The sequence below is a fragment of the Schistocerca nitens genome, chromosome 7, assembly GCF_023898315.1.
Source record: "Schistocerca nitens isolate TAMUIC-IGC-003100 chromosome 7, iqSchNite1.1, whole genome shotgun sequence".
Lineage (NCBI taxonomy): Eukaryota > Metazoa > Arthropoda > Insecta > Orthoptera > Acrididae > Schistocerca > Schistocerca nitens.
In genome coordinates this window covers 139,767,021-139,773,269 of record NC_064620.1, presented here as the reverse complement: position 1 = coordinate 139,773,269, position 6,249 = coordinate 139,767,021, and the positions used below count along the sequence as shown (strand labels likewise).

Genomic DNA, 6,249 nt, shown 5'->3' with positions numbered 1-6,249 from the left:
AATTATGGTACCAACAAGGTGGAGTGACCTCGCATAGAGCCTGAATTTGCACGGATTTCTTGTGACAGTCATTTCCCGGTAGCATAATTTCCTGTTTTGGTGACATTTCCTGGCCACCTCGCTCACCTGACATTTCATGTGCAGACTTTTTCCTTTGGGGCTATCTGAAGCAAGAAATGTTCCGAACACGTTGTGCCACCATTTCTGAGTTGAAGGATCCCATCGGAACTACTGTCGGCAATGTCCCAGGGAATACGTTACGCCGAGTTATGGAAAGCTTCCAATGCTGCCTAGACGAATGTGTTATGCAGAGGGGGCATCATTTGACAGGAGTCATATTCAAAAAGTAATCCACACAATGGACAATGACTTACACATTAGTAGATGGCATACCTTTAACTAGTAATTGACATAAGAGGTAATTTATTACAGTTACTGCCTGATCGTGTGTTTTTTAATATCCTACTATCAACACTGCCGCACCCTGTATATATATTTTTGCTGTGAGAATTTGAGTGGTTGTTCAGGAAATTATTTCTGTGGAAGGAGGTGTATTTGATGATTTCTACAGAAGTATAATATTGTTTAAGGCTTACTCCAAAGCTGCAAAGTACGAGGTCTGTCTAAAAAGTATCTGACCTTTAATTTTCCCACACACAATAGACTGTAAATAGACTGTAGACAGTAAAGGAAGAGACCTTTATGGGCATGTGTGAATTTTGCCCCCACCTTCCAGTGCGTCAGTCACTGCCTGTCGGTTGCTGAGTGAGGTGCTACACAACGTGTTCGTTGGATTACCAATTCTCTCAAGATGACTGAATGTGTTTAGCAAAGATATTTTGTCTAAAGCTTGGTGATTCTCAAAGCGAAACAATTCATAAGATTCAGCAGGTGTTTGGACAAGATGCAATGGGTGTAATACAAATTAAAGAATGGTTCAACTGATTCAAAAATGGCCACACATCAGCGGAGAGTGACCAGCATTTTGGCAGGCCCCAAGCTACTCGGAGTGCAGCTGTTGTTGAGAGGGTGTAAGATTTGGTGATGGCAGATTGTCATCTGACCATGCGGGGGATTGCCCAAGAGGTTGTAGTGAGTAAAGATTCTGCACATGCAATTTTGTGTGATGATTTGAACATGCGCCAAGTGGCTGTGGAATTCGTGCCCAAGTTGTCACTGGAACAAAAAGACCTCTGTTTTGATGTTGCACAGGACCTTATGGACACCACCAACACTGATCATGGGTTTTTGAACACAGTGATAACTGGAGATAAGTCATGGGTGTACGGGTACAACCCAGAAACAAAAAGACAGTTGTCACAATGGAAGCATCCAGAGTCTCCAAGGTCAAAGAAATTGCAGCAGGTGCAGAGCAAAATCAAGGTGACGCTGACTGTCTTCTTTGATGTCCGTGGAATTATGCATCACAAATACACAATGGAAAGACAGTGACAAAGGAGTACTATCGAGATATTCTCCGGCAACTCCGTGATGCAGTTCGGCGCAAAAGACGAGACAGTGGACAGCGAAAAACCAGCAACCGCATCACAATAATGCCCCTTCATATTCATCGCACTTGATCCAAAATTTCTTGGCCAAACACGGAATTACAGCCGTTCGCCAACCTCCCTACTCTCCAGACATGGCTCCTTGTGACTTCTGGTTATTTCCGAAATTGAAGACGCCACTGAAAGGATATTGTTTTGAGAATATAGAAGAGATAATGTGGAACATGATGGATCTAAACACCATTCCAAAAGAATACTTCCAGAGGTGTTTCCGGCAGTGGAAGGATCAGTGGGCTCAGTGTGTGCAAGCACAAGGGGCCTACTTCGAAGGGATTAGGGTCCCAACCCCGTCAGGTATTCAAAATATTTTTTCTGGCCAAAGGTCGGATACTTTTTAGACAGGCCTCATAGTAGAGGAACTGAACTGAGTTGTAGTAATCTAATTCATACATTGATTTAATCATTTAATGATAATGACACAATTTTACTTGAGCATTGTGTGTTGTTCATGACACAGCTAATACAAAGTAAAGGTTTGAGTATGAAAGCAACAAAATGTTGCTACTTATCCTAAAAATCAACTCCTCTGATTTGACAGTAGTAACACAAAGAATAAAATCACATTTATAGATATTGGCTGTTGAAAAGCTTAAAGGGTCTATGGAAAAACAAAATATACTGTCAGAAGCAACTGGATATGTCCAACGACTGGAGATGTATGCCTATTTCGCAACTACACATTGGTGTGTTTGGTAGAGTTTCGTATACCATACTCTATTCAGTTTGTTAAGCATCATGGTTTGGGTTTGTAAAGGTTCTTAGGAGGGGTTAGTTTTGCTTAGTGTAATTATATTAGCCCATCTTGTACTCTAGTTTGACTACAGAATTTAAAAGAGTGCTATTGTTACAGCTAAATAAAAAAACAATATATAAGTAACTTATGGGTAAGGTGCTATGGTTTTATGTAAAGGATTGCATTAATTACATGAGCAGAATTAAGTGAGGAATAATCATGCTGTTTACCTGAAGAATTGATAATTAACTGAATTATCTGCCCCCTTTGTTTCCAGTCTACAGATATAGAGCATTAGAGCCAACATAAAAATAATGTGAGCAGAACATTTGATGCCTATAACTAAATTTGAGAATTTCAGTTCATCTTGAATGAGTGACAGTTCAGTAAAGATCTTTTTTATAACCTGATTACATTGTAAGGGTTAGTGGTTACTAGTTCTGTGAGTAATTCACATGTAATGATTGAGCAATATTATGACTATATCACTCTTCAAGATTTGAATATTGCAAGTTTGTATTCTATAAAATTGTTTTCAGTTTCTAAAGCTGTAGAAGATGAATCTATACTACTAAATAAAGACAAGTTGTTGTTTAATGTTGTTACCAAAAATCTTGAAAAGTTGTTGACCAATTTACTTCAAATTTTTGCATGAAACAAATGAACATTGAGATGGATATAGGTCACACATTTTTTAATACATATGGTATACAAAAATATATGTCATGATATCTAAAGAGAAACATTATTAGCAAAAATCTCAAAGTTCTTGACTAGGGAAAAAGTTGTGAGGAAAATCTCAAAATTCTTACCAACTTGCTTCAAATTTTTATGTTATAGTCTAATAAACATTCAAACAGCTATATAATAATTTTAAATAACGATGTACTGCTTTCTGTTAAAACAGACTGTGAGAAAGAAAATGTCATGTTGAAAACTGTGGTTTTTTAGTTTTAACTAAGGTGGCACAGCAGTTAAACATCAGGCCAACTATTTTTCCTGTTATATTCTTTATTTGATTATATTCTTTCTCCTTATATTTATAATTTTGAATAAACATTTTATACACAGCAATCTACTGTTTTGTTACTTCCTCACAATATGTTTCAGCAGAAAAAAAGAAAGATGTATTAATGGCTTATCTGCTTACAATTAGAATACTATAATAGAATCTAAAACTTTGTAACTCAATCCCTTTGCAAATTGAAACTGTGCCAAACACTGTCATTGAAGCTACCATCTTCACAGATCCAGCAGCAGCAGGAGAGGTCTGTATTATATTCCATATAGCAATGAACCCAACTAGTTTTCTCGTTCATTTTAAGTAACTTCAATTCTCAATCAATGTTGCATTGACAATAACAATAAACAAAGCTCAAGAAGGGTGGGGGGGGGGGGGATGGACAGAGAGGGGAGGGAAGGAGGACATAAGGATGAACATCCAACTCTCATACACTGTGAGATTCACTAGTATGTTCTAAGGACTGGCTGTAGATAATTTTTAAATGGTATGAATTACCTAGTGTGTCTAGCTCTACCAGTATTTGACATTCAATAGTTTTGATGACGTCATTTGTCTAAGGAGGAGGATATATGGTGTAGCATATTGCTGTGGTAAAGCGATGTCTTGCACAACTTTTAAAGTACCAACAAATATTGGTTACCTGTTGAGGTATTATTCTTAGTTAAGTGATTCAGGAGGGCATACTGCTCAGAAGTTCTTTTTTTCTATTTGTCTGTGTAACCAGGAGTGGATGGACACTGCATCTTCAAGATGGGCCAACAAGGACAGTTCTTTGTTTCTGCTATGTCTTTCAGGACGTGCTGGTTGGCAGTTCACTCCAGCTTGAAGATACTTGGCACACTATGGAAGAGAACAGTTAGTGAAAATGCTTGTGGTGTCATCAAAAGGGAGATGAGATGTTATTAGCTGTCATTAGGGGTGTATCAAACTGAGTGTCATGTCGAACAGAATACATGTAATGTCAGTTCATGTATTTGTGAAGTCCTACCATCTTGTAAAGGGGAGATCAATATAACAAGACTTCTTAAGATGTACTGTCTACTACTGGCAGAAGGTTAAAGCTAGATAAGAGCTTTGTTCTCAGCACAGGAGAATTTGCAACAGAGGAGGAAATGGACAGCTACAAAGTAGTATACGGTTCTTGTGGACAATGAATAAATAAGGAACTATTATCTAAATGCAAGTATTCTCAAACACAGAACCTTTTGCCTTATTTAAGTTTTGTACCTTCATTGCATCTAGCTGTTTTTTGGATGGAGGGTGGGCAGGAGCATAACTTTTGCTCACAATTTAGGGTTAGGCATTTATTCACATTGGTTACCTTTCCCAATTTTCTGTCCTGTCAGAGTTTATAATTTCTTGATCTGTTGGCTGGCATTTGCTGGTTATATGGGGAAGAAACAAAGCAAGTTCAATGTTTGGCAGCAAAATGTCTATTGGGTGGGTAACACAGTTGTCTACAAAAAGGACAGTCTTGATTTTCTGTGGCTGAACACTTTTAACCATATTGCAAATTGTACTCCTGTCATTGATTTGTTTACTTCTGTGATGACGAGCAACTTCAGTTTCTCCAATCTGTCACAATTGGTGCAAGCCAGTTGTCATTCCATCTTTGCAGAGCTTCCTACTGCAGTAGTTTCATTTTGTATGGTGTAAGATTTGTCATGTGTAAGTTTGAAAATCAGTCAAATTTTATCTACATTGAATGCGACTCTCTTCTCATACTGTGTCTGCTCAGACCTCATTTTTCCTGGCATCATCATCATCATCATCATCATCATCATCATCATCATCATCATCATCATCATCAACAACAACATTGTTCATGGATTCAGTCTTGCCACTGATTTTTCAGTAAGTAATTGCAGCAAGTCCTTAAACTTAGTGAGTCAACTCACAGAGATAGTAAAATTTCTTTTTTCATCTTCCACATAATTTCTAAAACATTGCTTCAAGTACTGATCCACTTGAAGAGAATCTGATGCATCCATAGCTTTATGTATCCAGTGGATTGTAACTTTTTCCAGCTCAGCATAGCATCCCAGCTGCAACTTTCCAGTGCTTCATTCCCCCTCCCCTCTGCACAAGCAGTTTGTCCAAGGTTATAGCAACATTGAAGATGACATCATAAGAGACTGCAAAAATTCTTTCTGTAACAGCATCTTGTTCTCTTTATATTTCTGTTTAATTTGATAATTTTTCAGCTACTGAAGATACTTTCTTCTTATTTTGCACAGTCATTGCATGTAACTAAGCAAACAATTCACTGTGCAGAAATGAAAATGATGTTCCTTGACCACACACTTTGTTCCTGCTGGACGTGTGGTAGGAAACCTTAGTTGGCAGCCGTCTTTTGTGGGAGAGGCGCACTTTAAACAGATGGTACTTCATATAGCACTCTGTCTTCAGGCCACGAGTGGCCTACTGGCACCATCCAACCGCCATGTCATCTTCAGAGGAGGATGCGGATAGGAGGGGCATGGGGTCAGCACACCGCTCTCCCAGTCATTATGATGGTATTCTTGACCAAAGCCGCTACTATTCGGTTGAGTAGCTCCTCAATTGGCTTCACAAGGCTGAGTGCACCCCGAAAAATGGCAGCAGCGCATGGCGGCCTGGATGGTCACCCATCCAAGTGCCGACCACGCCCGACAGCGCTTAACTTCGGTGATCTCACGGGAACCGGTGTATCCGCTGCGGCAAGGCTGTTGCCTACTTTATATAGGGTCTTACAGAAAGCTTTGTGGGATTTGAGTTTAGGAGCATTTTACACGGGTAAACATTTTAGATGGAAATGTGTTACAGAGGTTGAACGGTATAACACATGTGCACATCAACAAGTTACAGCTGCAAGTGACAGTTATATCCCTCCTCTGTGGCAGCTGTTATGATGCCTTCTTCAACAATTTCATGTAGGCATTTGC

The 6,249-nt window shown here is 39.0% G+C and overlaps 1 pseudogene; it reads right to left on the bottom strand.

The window, feature by feature from the left end:
- Positions 1-5,920: 5,920 nt before the first annotated feature.
- LOC126195935 (5S ribosomal RNA) lies at positions 5,921-6,038 on the bottom strand (annotated as a pseudogene).
- Between the last annotated feature and the right edge of the window lie 211 nt (positions 6,039-6,249).